We start from the raw sequence: 18,982 nt of genomic DNA, 5'->3' as shown, positions 1-18,982 counted from the left end.
CATTCCAATTAACAAGTGTGGGGAAGAAGGTTCGGGGAAGAAGATGAAAAGGGCGAAGCTACAAGACATCGGTGTATATCTCGTGAAGTGGATCAACGAAAACCGCAGGTGCTTTCTAAACATGCCAGTTATACCGACAAACTTATGGAGATGGCATGTAAATTTCCGGGCATTCATTGGAAATACATTGGGTAAGTGTGCATTGAGACCACCATAGTGTATATCAGGTACGGTCTGGATGAAGACCTTTAAACTTAGCGCTCTCGGGAGGCAGCCTGAGGATGTAGAGTAGTGTATTTTGTTTGGTTTTTGTTTTGGGTGTGTTTGTGTTTTGACAGCATCTGCAATTCAATCATCATGGATGCAATAATTCAAGTGTGGGGATGTTTGCAATATTCCCTGTGAGATATCAAAGAGTCTATGAAATGCGTTTACTCCGGTTAAATCACAACAGCCACATCATTACAAACACATGATCAGGTGCATGTGTTTATCTATCCTGTGTCTTATTTGTTTTCGTGTACTTGATGGTGTGACTTTTTTGTGTTGGAAATGGTGTTATTTGTCGAGTCAATTAGGCTGTTAGCCATTCATGGTTTGCGGGTGGTATTTCTCGAGTTTAGAGTATAAATTGCACCATACATTGGGGACAATGTATCCCAAGTGTGGGGATGAGGAAAATTCTGTTTGTTTTGAAAAACTTCGTTTAAAAAAATTAAAGAAAAAAATAAAAAAAATGTGTTTAAAAGAATCGGAAAGTGGTAAGATGGCGGGGTAAATTTTGGTCCATTTTCATGGTCACAATTCCCTAAATAACATGTGACTAGTTGTTTTTAAAAGGAGATTATGTAGTTTTCTAATCAAGGTTAGCATGCTTTCGGTGTAATAACTTGCATAACACGTTCACTACATTTGAAAATTGAGAAAGCAAGGATTGGTGAAATGGTTGATATTCTCCGATAGAACTTGTAAAAATAGTGCATTTCAAGATCTTAGCGTGGCATGAGTGCAAAAGTGATAGAGGCACTTAGGTTAAGCCTCGTCTGGAGGAGCGAGAGTGTGGGTTTTGGGGGGTTGGGGCCTCATACATTATACATATGAGGATGGTTATGTGAGGGGCGGGGGTTGGTTCCTTTAGAAAACTTTATTGAGCCTATTCTTTTAGTTGATCAACCCCGGTGTTATATTGCGAAACGAACCGACTTAATAGGTTTCTATGTAATTGTTTTAGTATTTATCAGTAGATATGTGAAGCATTATGTTTATCATGCTGGTATGTAATGTTCAAGTATTATATTAGTTCAAAAAAAAAGTTTGTATTAGAGTTGCAATGTTTATGTATGCATAGTTCAAAGTATTATTTATTGAGTGAAAAAAAAAAGAAAAAAGAAAAGAAAAAAAGAAAAAAAAGGAGAAATTAGTGATGTTTATAGTTGTTTATTTTATTGTTTACTTAGTTTGTTTGTAATAAGTCGGATCGGATCTCTTGAGCTACTTTCAATATTCCCTTCCATACCCTTACACTTGGCCCCATTACAACCCGTTTAAGACCATCTTGATTTGTATTCATGTCAAATGCATTTACATAGGTGGAGATTTGATGATTGTACAAGCGTATGCGAAGAGAATTGATTAAATATGAAATGTATGGATGATCACCAAGGAAAAGTTAATGTGTAAATGTATGTTATGTATAGGTAAAAACCGAAAGCATGTTAGGTTTGGTTAGAAATCTTCGGTTTAAATGTAACATCAAATGAACTAGTGCACCCGATAAAAATAAGGGAATAGGGTATGACTTGGGACCTTAACTGAACCGGATTTGTGGTAAGATTGGTGGATACAAGTTGAATGTAATAGAAGATTTGTGTTGAGATGCTGCTTGAGGGCAAGCAACGGGTAAGTGTGGGAATGTGACGGGTGGTCCATTGGACAACCCTTAAGTGATATAAGACCGTTAATAACCATGCATACAATCGGTTTATTTTGTGGAATTAGTTGACTATGGTTACTCATATAATTGAAAGTAGGAGAAGATAGAGGATGTAATTATGAGAACGTGGGCGAAAACGGTGAAGAAAACGGAGTTGAAACGATAAAGTTATGACGAAAACAAGAAGGCCTTGTTAAAGGCCACCGTAGCTTACGGTGAAGCCACCGTAGCTTACGGTGGGATCTGAAGAAAATGACACTGTATGGCAGTTTTAAGCCACCGTAGGCTTTTTAGAAGCCACCGTAAGCTACGGTGGCCATCGTAGCTTACGGTGGAACTGACGCTGAAACTTGTAACAGCCTTATAAACTCGTTTTAGGGTTGGCTTTTGGCATCCCAATCATTATCTTTCATCTAAGGACGACCTAAGGGCGAACTGGAGGTGCCATAGCTTAATTTTGAGTGTGGTAATCATTAGAAACTCTATTTTGATTCATATGCAAACTATAATCGAAGGGATAACGAACCGAATCATGCTCGACTAAACTCCTTCGTGTTTTCCCTCGGATTGTAAGGTTTATTATGTTTGTTTGGTTGATTTTTTAGACAATTTCTGAGATAATATTTGATCTTATTGATTTCGTTATTATAGTGTTTGTGTATTGGTTGATAGATTGTTAGTTTATCGATTTTGTGTTCTAAACCATCAGTTCTTGGTTTTGTAAGTAATCGAGATTAATCGGGAGGGATTTAGGGTTGGATAAACTAATTGGTTTTTGAGTGATCACCTTGCGTTGTATAATCCAAGTACTTGATCCTCAATTATCGCAATTGTTTACATAAACACGAACTTTGTCTATTGTTCATCTCAGTTAAACATCAACTGTAACAATCATGGAAACCTGAAACCGAGGGAAGTGCATATTTTCTCATATTGATTAAAACTTGTTTATGTGCTTTAGTTCTTTTTGTTTAAAAACTAAACAACCAAATCTTTGAATTTATTTTCTTCACTTAGATTAATTTAGATAAATAACAAAACTACTTGGTAACACAATTTCCACAAACTCCCTGTGTTCGATACCCGCTTATCGCTATCTAATAGTTGTAATCGGTTTATTTTTGAGTGAGTCTTCGACCTCACGTCAATACCATGCGGGTACTGTAAGTGGTTCGCGGATGTATTTTGAGGAAGTCCTGAATGATCCAAAGGTGTTATTTTATGGATTTATGTGGCTTTTTGCTACCCTACCTCTATAATATGGGTATGTGGTAATAGTTTTATCACTTTAGGGGTATTTTCTTGGGGTTGTTCACAAAATGGTTATCGCCAATTCATTTGGCAATGAGTTTAAAAAACACGAAGTAAAACCAATTGCAAAACATTTGGCGATAGCTTTTGTCATTGTCTAATTACCATTCCAAGTTAGCTAGTTTGCATGCTTAAGAGTGAGAAAAGACGATCGCTAAAATGGTTTTTCGATGGGCTTTACCTCGTACAAACTAAGGGTGTTCATGGTTGTAACACCCTTGGCAAACACAACATCGTCCCACTCTTAGAAAAATCCCACATCGGCCGTGGACAAGAGAGATCCTTGGTTCATAAGTAAATGTCATGCCTCTTCAATTCCAACACGTTTTGGGCTTAGTTGGCTGTGGAGCACATGAAAACTCCACGGTTAAGCGTGCTTAGGTGGAAGTAATACTAGGATGGGTGACCTCCTGGGAAGTCTCCATCTGGACAACCAAAAACAAACCTGTGAGCTCTTCGTGGTCAGAGCGAACAATATTGGTGGTGCGAGGCGCCGGATGTTATAATGGTTTGGTTTGAAACCGTGAAACCTTCTAAACCGATCATCCGTTCGGTTTCATATTCGATTTTTTTGTTAACTTTCGGTCTGTCGGTTTCAAAAATTTCAAACCGTAATGAACGGTTTGATTTAAGGTTTTAAAATTTGGTGTTTGTTTTGGTCTGAATGGTTCCATCAGATGCATATGTCTGGTTCGCTCATATTAAGAGTGTTTGGATACATTTCATTCAACCTGTGAATGGAAATTTCAACCTCTGAATCGTTCAGTTGAATAAAGACGTTGAATGAGAAGATAGACCACAATAGCCCTAACCTAATACATCTTTCTATCTCATCTGCAATCTCTCTAAACCCTCAACCAAAAAATCGATGCTCTGTCCCTCCCAATCTACTGTTGTCTTTCTCATCTGCCGATCAACCATTAACAGGTAATTGTTTTCTCCATCAAATAGTTGTTTACGAATTTTACTTTCGAATTTGATGAACCCTTCTTTGTTCCTTAGTATTTTATAACATGGATTAATTGAATTGATAGGTTTGTTCATAATTGTCAGAGATTAGAGATCAACTCTAGATATTAGGGCTTTAGGGGTGTTCTTCGGGTTATTTTTTGGGTTGTTCGGGAAAATGTTAAGGGCGAGGTGTAGAATTTTGGGGATAAGTGTTTGGCTGAAAGTGGTGACCAAAGCACCATGGCTGCTCTTTTCCAGGTACAGTTTCTTAGAAGATTAATCCTTATGCTAAATAGTGTATTAATGTAGGTTTGAGAGTACATTGATGAAGTTAGTTGTGTAGTAGGAAATTAGGAAAGCAAATTAATCCATCAAACATATTGTTATCTAGGATTACCTGTATCATGTAACATCCCGTTTTCAGTTTCCCGTTTTCGGTTTCAATTAATAAAATAATATAAGTTATTATGAGTTGGGCTAGTGTTGGGTTAAGTAAATGGGTAATGGACTTGGATTAACAATGAAGAAATACCATGGGCTTAAGCCCATGACCCATGATATATAAACCTTATAATCCATCATTCCTTCATTTCACTCATTCCTTACACCACCCAAAACACACACTTAAGCTCTCTCTCTCTTATTCTCTCTTTCTCTAGCCGAAACCAAGAAGAAGAATCAATTCCCGACCCTAGGTAATGATAGTATGATATTGTATGGATCCAAAACCGCTAGATCTAGTCGCGAAACGACGAGCCAACACCCTCAAACTGTTAAAGTCACGAGATCCGTATGGAATTGGGTATAAACCGATCAAAAGATGAGCTTAGAGGTCACCCTAGCTCAGATCTAGATCGAACGAGACGAAAAACGGTGGAAAACGACTAAGATCTCGCTATTCCAGCGAGATCCCGGTTATCCGGCGATGACGGCGCTGGAAAGTGGGTACGAGGTTAAAGGGAATGTCAGAGAATATTCTGACATACTCTGACCTAACCCTAATTCGTTAACGGAGGAATAACAAATTATCAGTAATTTGTTATGCCCATTCGTTAACGGAGGAATAACGAATTAACAGTAATTCGTTATGCCCATTCATTAAAGGGAAATAACGAATTAACGGTAATTCGTTATGCCCATTCGTTAAGGAGAAATAACGAATTAACAGTAATTCGTTATGCCCATTCGTTAAGGAGAAACAACGAATTAGCAGCAGTTCGTTATGATCATTCGTTAAAGGCACCAGTTCATTATAAAGACCAATTAGTTACGAGGCTCAATTCGTTATAAAGTTAAGAAGTAACGAACGAACCTCATTCATTAAGATGTTGGATAACGAATTAGACTTTGAATGAATGACAGAAAGGTCCCTGGACTTAGAATAAATGTTTGATTACATAATAGCCCTTGGACTTTATTAATTTATGAAAGATACCATTAAAGGTCAGCGAGTAACGACTAACTAACCGGGTAAAGATTCAATAAAGTAAAAACTGGCTTAGACACTTAAGATTAAATAATCAAACATTTAAGCATGGCTCGAGCGGTATTTGATATCGTGTATTTCGTGTTTATTAAACAGTTAGTCATGCACAGCTAAAGAAATGGATAACCATTATCGGTGAACGAAACAAAAATCAGGTGAGTTTCTAGCCCCATTTCATTGTTATGTTTTCGGGGCTGTGTGCATCTCTATGTGAAGTGTGAAGTGTATGCTATAAATGATATACGGGTTAGTTATTATATTGGGGTTATAAATGAATGCTTGTCGGTGCGTGAACGATCTTCGGATATTGAACGTATCGCCAAGGAAGATGATTGACAGGGATTATTAGTATGTATGAATGTTATGATGTGACTCGCTTATTATGTAAATGATGAAATGATAGGAAGTATGTTTTAGACAAGTAGGAGTTGAGTGTGATAGAAGTGGAGAGGGGTCTAGTAAGGGTGCTAGTGGCATGACGATAGTACGTGGTAGGGTAAGCCTATACATGTCTCCGTTATTAAGTGGCATGGCGATAGTACGTGGGAGGAAAAGCCTCTACATGTCTTCATTAAATAAGTGGCATAATGTAAGTACGTGGGAGGGCAAGCCTCTATGTGCTTCTGTAAACAAGTGGCTAAGACGTAGGGGCAGTGTAGGGGTTAGTGGTAAGGTGAGCATGTTAGATAGACCACTATGCGTCTTCGAACATGTATATAAAATGCATGTAGTGGTTGTATGGTAAGTTGCTTGATTAATTAGAACTCACTCAGCGTAGCTGGCTTTTGGTATGCACGCAGGTGATCAGACTAAAGAGCTAGCATGAGGATGGCACGTGGCATGGATTGAACGACTGGCATCTGAAGATGGAAGAAATGATGTTTTAAATATGATGTTTTATGTTATGCTTTTAAAGAAAAGATTAGATGTTTTGTAACGAATGATTGACGATAACGTTTTCCGCGAAAGTTTTAATTAACTCTGATATTTAGAACTGTGTTTATGAGTAAATCCAACTCCCAAAGTAGGGCACCGGTAACAGGGCCTTACAAGTTGGTATCAGTGCAAAGTTCGAGAGATTTAAGCATCCTACATACTTAGACTCGAACAGAGAATGAGATTTAAGTAAGAAAAAAGAGAAGATGCCAGTTCAAGATAGCCATGTGTCACTTAAGCAAGCTCAGTAAAGGTAGAGGTATGGTTAAATAATGAATGCTAATATTAGCTTAATTGCTAAAGAAAGGATATTTGTAGGATAGGGATAGGATCACTTGATTGTTTGATTGATTAACTGTTTAAAAGTAGAACTTAGCACAAATAGACTCATAAAGGGAAATGTATAGGACACGGAGAGTAACTTGAGCAGCTAATCACAGCTAACCACTATTATTACCTGTTAGCCTTACTATCATTGTACTAATCAGTTCCTTAAATGATGATGTTTGTGTTCCTTTATAGAATACGTATGGCTGGAGCAAGAAGGGTTGTTGGTCAAGGAGGTCACACGAGACGTCAAGGTAGGCCACACATTACCCGGGAACCTTCTGAAGAACTAATTACTAACACGAGAGAGAAGAAGAGTGAAACTCTGCAAGGACCAAGCGACAATGAAGGGTATCAACTGGATCCTATTGTTCAAGCCGCCGTTGCTTAAGCTGTAGCTGCTACAGTGAAGAAATTACATCCTGGAAAGTCTGCTGAGATCCATGCAAGGACCACTGAGAGGGCAGGGGAAGACGATAAGAAAGGTGATGAGGGAGGAGCGAAAGGAACCAAACGGTCTGCAGATGTCGTGGAGTATGCGGGGAAGAAGACACCAAAGATTGTGGACAAGGAAACATGCAAAGTGTGCGGGAAAATTCACCTAGGAGAATGTAGGACTGGGTCAGACCGTTGCTATCGGTGTGGGAAGAAAGGGCATTACTCTCGAGAATGCCCTGACCGCCCGAAATGCTTCAAATGCGGTAAAACTGATCACATGGCAAAGGAGTGCAAGGGAACGGAGGCGGGAGGTGTGAAGGGGGTAGGAGCATAGGCCAAGGAAAACTGCAGAGGAGAGCGCTCGATGAAAGAATAATTGCTTGCGTTATAGGTTTATTTCGTTTTAAGTATGATTGCCTAAGAACTTGTTTTTGTTAAGGTTTAAAACTTATGCTTATTTATGACGTGTAATATATTAAATTTGGTTATGAAGGATTATTTATGTTATGATAAAAAAACGTCGTTTTAGACAATAGTGTTAAATAGTACGAAACAAAGTCCCTTGGAAGGGCGATACGAGACTTGAAACATCGAAGGCCTCATGGAAAATCTACCTTGAATATCTAAGGCCCATGAAAATCACTCGGTGACTGTAAAATCAGGAGTAAGAAGGATAAACCAGAAAGCAAAGACGATTCGACAAGTGTGTGTATATTAGAAGTGTTCCTTTTTGCAAGGAATGAGCTAGGTATCGGAGACGAAACCTCTTTAAGGAAGGAAGACTTGTAACATCCCGTTTTCAGTTTCCCATTTTCGGTTTCAATTAATAAAATAATATAAGTTATTATGAGTTAGGCTAGTGTTGGGCTAAGTAAATGGGTAATGGACTTGGATTAACAAGGAAGAAATACCATGGGCTTAAGCCCATGACTTATGATATATAAACCTTAACTAATCCATAATTCCTTCATTTCACTCATTCCTTACACCACCTAAAACACACACTTAAGCTCTCTCTTATTCTCTCTTTCTCTAGCCGAAACCAAGAAGAAGAGTCGATTCTCGACCCGAGGTAATGATAGTATAATATTGTATGAATCCAATCCCGCTAGATCTAGTCGCGAAACGACGAGCCGACACTCTCAAACCGTTAAATTCACGAGATCCGGATGGAATTGGGTATAAACCGATCAAAATATGAGCTTAGGGGTCACCCTATCTCAGATCTGGATCGAACGGGACAAAAAACGGTGGAAAACGACTAAGATCGCGGTTTTCCGACGATGACGGCGACGGAAAGGCGGCGCCGGAAAGTGAGTACGAGGTTAAAGGGATTGTCAGAGAATATTCTGATATTCTCTTACCTGACCCTATTTCGTTAACGGAGGAATAACGAATTAACAGTAATTCGTTATGCTCATTTGTTAACGGAGGAATAACGAATTAACAGTAATTCGTTATGCCTATTCATTAAAGAGAAATAAAGAATTAACGGTAATTCGTTATGCCCATTCGTTAAGGAGAAATAACGAATTAACAGTAATTCGTTATGCCCATTCGTTAAGGAGAAATAACGAATTAGCAGCAGTTCGTTGTGATCATTCGTTAAAGGCCAGTTTGTTATAAAGACCAATTCGTTATAAAGACCAATTAGTTACGAGGGTCAATTCATTATAAAGTTAAGATGTAACGAATGAAACTCATTCGTTAAGAGGCTGGATAACGAATTACACTTTGAAGGGATGATAGAAAGGTCACTGGACTTAGAATAAATGTTTAATTACATAATAGCCCTTGGATTTTATTAATTTATGAAAGATACCTTTAAAGGTTAACGAGTAACGATTAACTAACTGTGTAAAGATTCAATGAAGTAAAAACTGGCTTAGATGCTTAAGATTAAATAAGCAAACAATTAAGCATGGCTCGAGCGGTATTTGATATAGTGTTTATTAAACAGTTAGTCGCGCACAGCTAAAGAAAGGGATAATCATTATCGGTGAACGAAACAGAAATCAGGTGAGTTTCTAGCCTCATTTCCTTGTTATGTTTTTGGGGCTGTGTACATACTCGATGTGAAGTGTGAAGTGTATGCTATATATGATATACTGGTTAGTTATTATATTGGGGTTATAAATGAATGCTTGTCGGTGCGTGAACGATCTTCGGATATTGCACGTATCGCCAAGGAGTGTGATTTACAGGGATTATTAGTGTGTATGAATGTTATGATGTGACTCGCTTATTATGTAAATGATGAACTGATAGGAAGTGTGTTGTAGACAAGTAGGAGTAGAGTGTGATAGAAGTGGAGAGGGGTCTAGTAAGGGTGCTAGTGGCATGACGATAGTACATGGTAGGGTAAACCTATTTGTGTCTTCATTATTAAGTGGCATGACATTAGTACGTGGGGGGGGGGGAACCTCTACGTGTCTTCGTTAAATAAGTGGCATAACGTAAGTACGTGGGAAGACAAGCCTCTATGTGCTTCTGTAAACAAGTGGCTAAGACGTAGGGGCAGTGTAGGGGTTAGTGGTAAGGTGAGCATGTTAGATAGACCACTATGCGTCTTCGAACATGTATATAAAATGCATGTAGTGGTTGTATGGTAAGTTGCTTGATTAATTAGAACTCACTCAGCGTAGCTGGCTTTTAGTATGCACGCAGATGATCAAACTAAAGAGCTAGCATGAGGATGGCACGTGGCATGGATTGAACGGCTGGCATCTGAAGATGGAAAAAATGATGTTTTAAATATGATGTTTTATGTTATGGTTTTAAAGAAAAGATTAACTTTTTTAACGAATGATTGAAGATAACGTTTCCGCGAAAGTTTTAATTAACTCTGATATTTAGAACTCTATTTATGAGTAAATCTAACGTCCAAAATAGGGCACCGGTAACGGGGCCTTACATATCAAAACCATTGCTTAGGGTAACAAGTTTGGAACTTTGATATAATATGTAAAAGAAAAGTATATGTTTCTTCAAGAAGAAGAAACGTATTGTTTAAAGAAAGTAAAACAAGTAAAACTAGAGGTTTGACTTGCAAAAGAAAAGAAAGAATATTTAAAATAAAGGTTTAAAAGAAGATATAATCGAGGTAAAGATTATACAAAAGAGACTAGAGGTTTTAAGCCAGATTAAAGATCTGGTACTAATAAAAGGTTATACTCGTACTATAGGTGCGAGATAGCAAAAAAAGGAAGAACCGATCAGTGTATTAAAGCTGATCTTTTCAAGAAAGGTGAATATGCTCAACTTTATAAACTTGTTTAATCGAGTCAGATAAATGAAATGAATTACATGAGATTACATTTCTCTAAAACATTATAAACAAAGGTAATCGCTAGCCCTCAGGCTGTCGTGTACGTTTTTCTGGATCCTTACATATGTGGTAAAAAGTCGGTGTGCACACCGCGCCACACTTGGTCATGAGCCTCCGCCACGATGGACCGGACCTAAGTTACGTCGAGTTAGGGTGATTATGTGTATACTGATGGTACATAAGTAGTGTCGAACGCTGTGGTGTTTGCCGAGTGGTTTGTGTAGAACTTAAGTTTATAATTGTGTTTTGTTTTAAAACTTGATTATTCCTAAGCCACGATGGGCCGGACCTAAGTTATGTCTCGAGGGGTAATCAAGTAAAAAAAATATTTTTTGCGTCAGCTTATTCACCATCATGTGTTGCTGACGTATTTATTAAACATTTTATAGGTAAAGAAGATTAGCACGCTTGAAGAGTCGAAGTGATGGTAGATGATTTGATGGATCGGATCTTTTGTTAAATATTAAAACTTAAATGGTGGTTTTGTATAAACAAGTAATCATATGTAAACACTAAACATGAACTTTTAAATCCCGTCTTTTGTTAATGTAAATATTATATTTTAACCCATGCTAATATTTCCGCATTAAACCCGTAACTCTGATTTATTTATGTAACATCCCGAATTTTGTAACGATAAATAAAAGAGGCCTATGATTTAAAAACGAGTGTTAATATTTAATTAATATTAAATATAGAAAGAATCATGGACTTGGGTAATTAAAATGGATCAAGATAGTGGGATGGGCTTAGGGTCCATGGGCCTTAGTAGTATAAATACTCTCTTAAACCACCCTAAAACCCTAAACCCTCATTTCTTTCCATCTTATTCTCTACACACTCAAAAACACACACACACACCTCTTTGTTAATCGCGGCCGAGAAAGGAAAGGGAAGAACGAGATCGTGCGAGCGTGAGTAGTAATATATCTTCCATATACAAGATATACGCAAGATCTAGAGTTCATAACCGAACTAACCGCGACCAAACGAATCCGGCAAGGTATGTTTTTAAGCATAAAGTTTACGTTTTTATGAACGGTTAGCATCGAAACTTAAACGTAGAGTAGATCGGTTAGAGATAAACCATAAAGTTGTAAACTTGATGATAAAACGAACTTAAGGGACCTGCGAACATGTGAGACTCGTCTAAAATGAACCATAGATCTAGTTTTGGGACATTTTTACCATAAAGGTTCAAACTTTATGATGTGAACGGGTCAAGATAGGGACGAGAACGGTTAAGAGAACGTTCGGGGCTAAGGCCGAACCATATCAAGAGAATCAAGGCCACGAAACGTGCGATAAAACGAACCCGTGGACAGCAGCTCGCTGCAGCAAGTTCGCTGAAGTAAGTTCGCGAACATGCAAGTTTGCTTGCCTTTAAGTTTGCCTATATTAATGTTCGCTTAATCTAAGTTCGCTAACATTTAACTTCGCCATTGATAAGTTCGCCAACTACCATGTTCAATTAATGCTAAGTTCGCATACAGCTAAGTTCGCTTAAGTTAAGTTCTGTTACACGTATGTTCGCTTACATTTATGACCGCTCGCAAATACAGGAGAGTTATATAACAATTTAAAATCCTAATGAAAAATGCGTTAAGACAGTTAACGAAAATAAGTTAAGTTCGCTTACACGTATGTTCGCTTACATTTTTCCAAGCTGACCTGGCAGCTTAACCCCAGCCAGGGGCTCTGCCCCTTGGACCCCGCTAGGGGCTGCCGCCCCTAGAAACCCGCTGCCAGGGGCGCTGCCCCCGGACCCCCGTTCGTTGTGGGTAATAATTGAACTAGAAAGACGATATGGGTAGTGATAGTTAATTGATACGTGTAATTGTTATACAGTTAATCGTGCACTACTCAAGAAAGAAGTAACCATTAGCGGAAGAAGTAACCGGGTTCAGGTGAGTTTCTAGCCCCACTCCTTGTAATGTTTTTCTGGGCTGTGTGCATACTCGATGTGTTTAGTTAATACACTTACCTTAAGTGGTAAGTGTATGCCATATATGATATATCTTCGGATATTGCGCGTACTGTCAGGTTTTAAATGAAGATATGAATGTTATATATGGATGATGTATGATCGTTATAAATGAATGCTTGTCGGGGCGTGAACGATCTTTGGATATTGCGCGTACCGACAAGGAGCATGATTGTTAGTTGAATGATGTGAGGAAGGCCTAGAGTGTTCTTATGCTATGATGTGTTTATTATATATGCGAAGTAAGTGTATGCAGGTACAGGAATGGTACGTGAGTTCTACGTCTGACGTAGTAAGTTAGGATGACAAATCCCTCTAGCTTCTGTTGGACATCGACTTGGCAGGCGCGTAGTTAAGGACTGTGGGCCTTATACGTGATATAGATGATAGATGTAAACGTAGATAGGGACAGTGGGCCTTATACGTGTTGTAGGTATAGACGCCAACGTAGATAAGGACTGCGGACCTTATACGTATTATAGATAGGCGTCAGCACAAGAAAGGACTGTGGACCTTATACGTGCTATATTTGTGTTGTGGTAGCATAGGGGAGGACTGCGGACCTCGTACGTGCTATGGTTTAGGTTGCAACATAGGGAAGGACTGAGGACCTTGTACGTGTTGTTATAGTAGGATGGTACAGGGAAGGACTGCGGACCATGCACGTACCAAAACTTGTGAACATAGGTAAGGACTGCGGACCTTTTACGTGTTCATGACCTTGAGTACATGTATAGACGGCGGACTATGAACGTACTCTCGGTAGTCTGAGGTTAGTGATTGTAGATATGTATGTATGTATGGTAGTAGGGTAATTGATTAAGTATGGATATGTATCTTCGGGTATGTATGTATGTATGATATACGTATGTATTGTGTGTCGCCTGATTAACTAGAACTCACTTAGCGTAGCTGACTTTTAGTATGCACGCAGGTATACATGTTTGTCGAGATGGCATGAGGATGACACGTGGCAGGGATTGAACGGCTGGCATCAGAAGATAGGAGAAATGATGATTTAAATATGATGTTTTATGTTATGGTTTTAAAATAAAGATTTAAGGTTTTGTAACAGATGATTGATGTTTTATATTCCGCGAAAGTTTTAATAAACTTTGATTTGTAGAACTGTGTTTATGAGTAAATCCAACGTCCAAAGTAGGGCACCGGTAACGGGGCCTTACAATTTACAAATATGGTATCAATTGTTGGTCGCACGCCCAGGCCTAAGATGGGGGGTGACAAAACAAGCAAAAAATCGGCTTTTTAACTTACATAGAGCTCGAGCTTGGCTCGTTTAGAGCTCTATTTCTAAAGCTCGATCTCAGCCCGGACTTACTTTTAGGCTTGAGCTCGGGCTCATTTTAATTTTACTAAATTCTTACCTGCCCACATTAATCTTACTAAATTTAGCGAACTCCTTTTTCAATTACTGCAAATCTTGAATCTTGATAGATTCTTGCATCAACAATTAAAATTGGATCTATATTCGGTATATACTACATATTAATGAAATGATACAAGGTAATTAACTAAGACTTTGCATTTTTGTTATTTGAAATTAAAGTGTAGATTGAAATTTTCAACAGTGTTATCTTTATAATTATGTTATTCATATTCTAGACTGTCAACTACAAAATGTTTTGCTGAGCTTAGTTGGATCTTTTTTCTCTGTAGGTTGCCATAATCGGGTAGCAACGCCATGCTTTAGGATTTGATTTCGAGAGCAAATCATGCCAAAAAATTTGTGGTGTTTGGCAGTTGCGTAGGAGGTATTGCGGGTAAGAAAAGATAACCAAATAGCACCAAATAGTAGCGGTAGTGGCTGCTAGAAAAGTACTGCAAATGAGACATCAGGTTTGAGTATTTTGGGCTCGATCATGGGGTTGAATCTAGGTGCACAAGTTGCGTGTTCATAGGTGATTACTGAGAATGACCAACTAAATCAGGTTAACTTTGGTGCACAAAAGAGTTCAGTTTAATCCGTTCAGAATGGGTCGATCTAAAGCAGGTTCTCTTTGGTGTATAAATGACATTTGATTTTGTATATGAAAGTGTTTGGTAGATTGTATTTTAAAGTTGATAGTTAAATAACCGGCTATTTGTTTATATATAATTTGTTTGGCAGTTGCGTAGGAGGTATTGCGGGTAAGACAAATGTTTCATTTATGTTGTTTATAATAAATTATTTCTCATACCAACTTTTTTCATCATCCCAAATTAGTATTTTTTTTATGTTAACTAGGTTTAAAACCCGTCGCGTTGGGGCGACGGCTTGATGCAAATTTGGTCGTTATCGGTGAATTTTCGAAACGACATTTACACTAAATAAAAAAAATGATATGTGAAAGTCCAAAATAGTGTTAGCACGCGTACAACTTATGATGAAAGCATATAGCTTATGATACACAAAATAATATATGTAAAACCATGTTTATTCGGTTGGCAACATACGGGGGTAGTGGCGGAGATTCGGCCGGTATTGATAGGTTTTCCATGGTACTGGAACTAAACACAAAAGATAATTTCGAAAAACTATCATATTTAAAAAAGGAAAAACAAAACGCGAGCTTTGTAGCGGCGAGTCGACACACATTTGGTCGGTACCGGTTAGGTTCGTTATCGTACCAGAAGTAAACATAAAAAATAATTTCGTTATTGGCTAGGTTCGTTACGGTACCAAAACTAAATATAAAAACACAGGTGTTGTGGCGACGAGACGTTGCATATTTAGTTAGCATCGCTTAGGTTCATTACGATACCGAAACTAAATCCGAAACTTAATTTGCTCAAATTTGTATACTTAAAAAAACTTTTAAAAAAATTCTAAATTTAAAGACGTTTGAAAAACATGATGCCATAGCTCACAACCCACCAAATTAAAACAATTAAACAATAAATAGATAAAAAAAAAGAAACAAAAGAACAACAAAGCGGTTTGAACCCGAACAAAGAAAACCCAAAAAAGTTAGCAGAACAAATTTCAGCCAAGCTATTATACCAACGAAGTTGATTGAACAATGAAACTAAATTCATACATACATAAACTGTGTTTCTAAAAAGAGTTGTGACCGACACATGGATCTTTATCTATATATATATATATAATGTATGTATTTTAATTGATTATAATAAGGCGTTTAATGAATGGTTATGATATCAGGCACCTTTGTGAGGTAAAGATATGCTATATGTTTACCATCATCATCATCATCATCGTACTCAGTATATCCCACCAATAGCAAAGCTATGGTAGGGTCTGAGGAGGGTAAGATGTAGACAACCTTACCTCAACCCCATAGGGATAGAGAGGCTGCTTCCGGTGAGACCCCCGGCTCGATAGTAGTTTTGCATCAAGCCTTGGACATAAGACACATAAGACACAATCATCGGGACACCGGCTGATTGGTGCATGTACCGTTGTCTTTCGGCTATCAACGCCACCACATGATGCCTGATTAACCTTCCGCCACTTTTAACGTTATTTTCACGAGATTAGTAAAATAACGTCAAAATTAGTGCAATTTTACTTTTGCCCACCCAAGGGTTCACACATATATACATTATATGTGCGCACCGCAAGCAGGGCGTACTATATGTTTACCACTATGGTGATATTTTTGCTTCATATTTGATACTTTGAAGGTGTCTTTACATCAGATGACGATCAGATGTTTGTTTTAGCATACCAGACGACAACAACGGAGTAGCAGGTTAGTCGTGTAATGATGTGCTAAAAGTAGTCAAATATTTATTAACTAAAAATAAGCTAATCTAGACACTAAGTAATAATTCTAGACTTTTAAACTTAACTTAAACTACTAACCGGCAAGTGTATCGGTCGACTCTAGTGCAGCTAAGTAAGTCCGGATATCGAACCCACGAGACTCTATAAATTACGTATACTAGCTAATTTGACTCGACTTACTGACATGACTATTTAATTAATAATGTTTGAAGGGGGTTTTTAAACTAATTATTAATTAACTAAACCTAACCCTAATTGATTAAAATATAATAAAACATAATCATTACTTAAAAACCTAATTAATTAAATATTATAAACTTAACCCTAATTAAATAGAATATAATAAACTATTAAAACACTTAGAGTAACTCAGATGATGAAAGTAACTACCTAGGCTATAATCCCCAATGGTACGACAATCAATCAAATGGGAAACTTAAGTTATGGAACTGGGATCGTAAAATAGACACTTGACAGAAAACCCGAACAGGACCCTTGACCTTTAAGAAGACACCTATGGATTTCTAACAAGTTTTAAGACTCACCAGTTTTATGAATTAAACTTCCTTACGGTTATTTAATAGTTTATGTCTAAGTATCTTTATGACGAAATCCTACCTTACAGCGCAGAAATCAAAGATAGTTAAGAAGACTCAATTGACTTAATAGACTACGCTGACAATCAAACATAGACTGACTCCTTACGAAGAACTAAATCTAGCAATCCTGACCAACAAAGATCTATCAATAACTTATCACCTTATAGCTTTCTAGGTTAGCAGCTCACTTTTACCTATTTAATTAGTTTTATTATTTATATGATTTTAATGCATATCAATCGTAAACTTGTCAAGAACACACGTTAAATGACCTAACAAAACCCTATTCTATGAAACAATCACCAAGGGTAACGTGGAAACAATAATTCCAAGAAAATAAAACCAAGCAATCATACGCATCAATTAATTCAAACTTAACAGTTTGCTTAAAACATAAAATCCATAACGAACACAATCCCAAATAAAATCAAACCGAACTAAGGTTCATCACGAACTAGGTAGTTTATGGATTTTAGCCTAGCATCATAAAGTCTAAATCAAACAAAACAAAATAAACTGAAAACATGGTGAAATAATGAGAACCGAAAGATTAAAGGCGATAAAACCCGTAGTATTCGATCTTGAACGTAAAGCTCTTCACCGGCTGTTCTCTTGCCTTCAAAATCACCACAAGACTCGAAAGTATGCTCCATGAAACTCCAAATTCGTCTGGTGGCAGCAGGGTATTGTCAGGTTTAAGCTAAAGATGTTTGAATACCCAAAACAAGGCCCAACATGTAACAAAAATGAATTTAAAAATCCCACCAGGAATTCCTAGGCGCCACGCGACCAGGATGTGGGTACATGGCCGCATGACGCGGCGTGTCTCAATAAGGGGGGTGGTCAGACCGTCCCGGTCTGACCGGCTCTCTGTTCTGGTTCTTTCCCGACGTGTTCCGGATCTCCGTTTTAGCTCTTTTTAGCTCGTTTTTCGGGACGGTCTGACCGCCTCTCTGTTCTGGTTCTTTCTCGACGTGTTCCGGATCTCCGTTTTAGCTCTTTTTAGCTCTTTTTTCGCCCTTTTTAATCACGATCAACTTCCATTGCCTACGAAGCATAAAAATGTTAGTAGTATACAAATCTCGACTAAAAACGAACATAAAATATTAAATAAAATATACACGGGAAACATAAATATTTAGCATTATATTATGTAACATGTCTAAAATGTTGGCCTTTTCCAAGGGTATTTTAAAGGAATTATGTGTAATATGTTTTGTATTTTCTTTTTATAATTATTCATCATTTAGAGTTCTTACCAAACATGTATATTTTATTTGACATGAAATAGCTCAGAGGGGTAAAACAATCATTTTTATAGTTATTAAGAGGTTCACCTAAACAGACTTAACTGGATTAGCACTTACTGACTCAGAGCCTCTTAATCTCTTAACCATTCACACCTCTTATTGGTTCAGCATTTAATGGTTCATCACTTGCCAAACAGCCCCTAAGTTGAGTGACGTATAAGTTATGAGTATTACCCTAAATTCCGTAGAGCTATGGTCAATATTCAAGTAAGTGGTTAGGTAAATTAACAAATAGTTTCGATTACAAGTTTTATGGAGTAATTTTTGTCACAAAATTGACTACTATTATGTTTTCTTAACGTTTTGTTTGCAAGTTCATAGAATACTCAACTGGAGGTAAGCTTCCACAAAGAAAGTTGAAAAACTGGATTGGGTTGTAATTTGCTTCATATTACTCCAAACTATTTTCTTTGTAATTTAAATGTGCCGATTTTCTAAAATATAAATACTACTTGCAAACACAGGTTAACATGCAAATACGAAGAACGTTTGTCAACTTGCTAATGTATCCGCCCAATAAGCCAAAACCACGAAACCAAACCGTTAGTCATGGTTCGGATTTGTTCGGTTTTATTTTTTGACGGTGAATTCGGTTATGGCTTTTGATGACAAAAAACCGTTTTTGTTCACG

Source organism: Bidens hawaiensis, unplaced genomic scaffold (genome assembly GCF_021521415.1).
Source record: "Bidens hawaiensis isolate Kalapana, Puna unplaced genomic scaffold, B.hawaiensis_p1.1 tig00011661_1, whole genome shotgun sequence".
Taxonomy (NCBI): Eukaryota; Viridiplantae; Streptophyta; class Magnoliopsida; order Asterales; family Asteraceae; genus Bidens; species Bidens hawaiensis.
Note: the sequence above shows the minus strand (reverse complement) of the source record.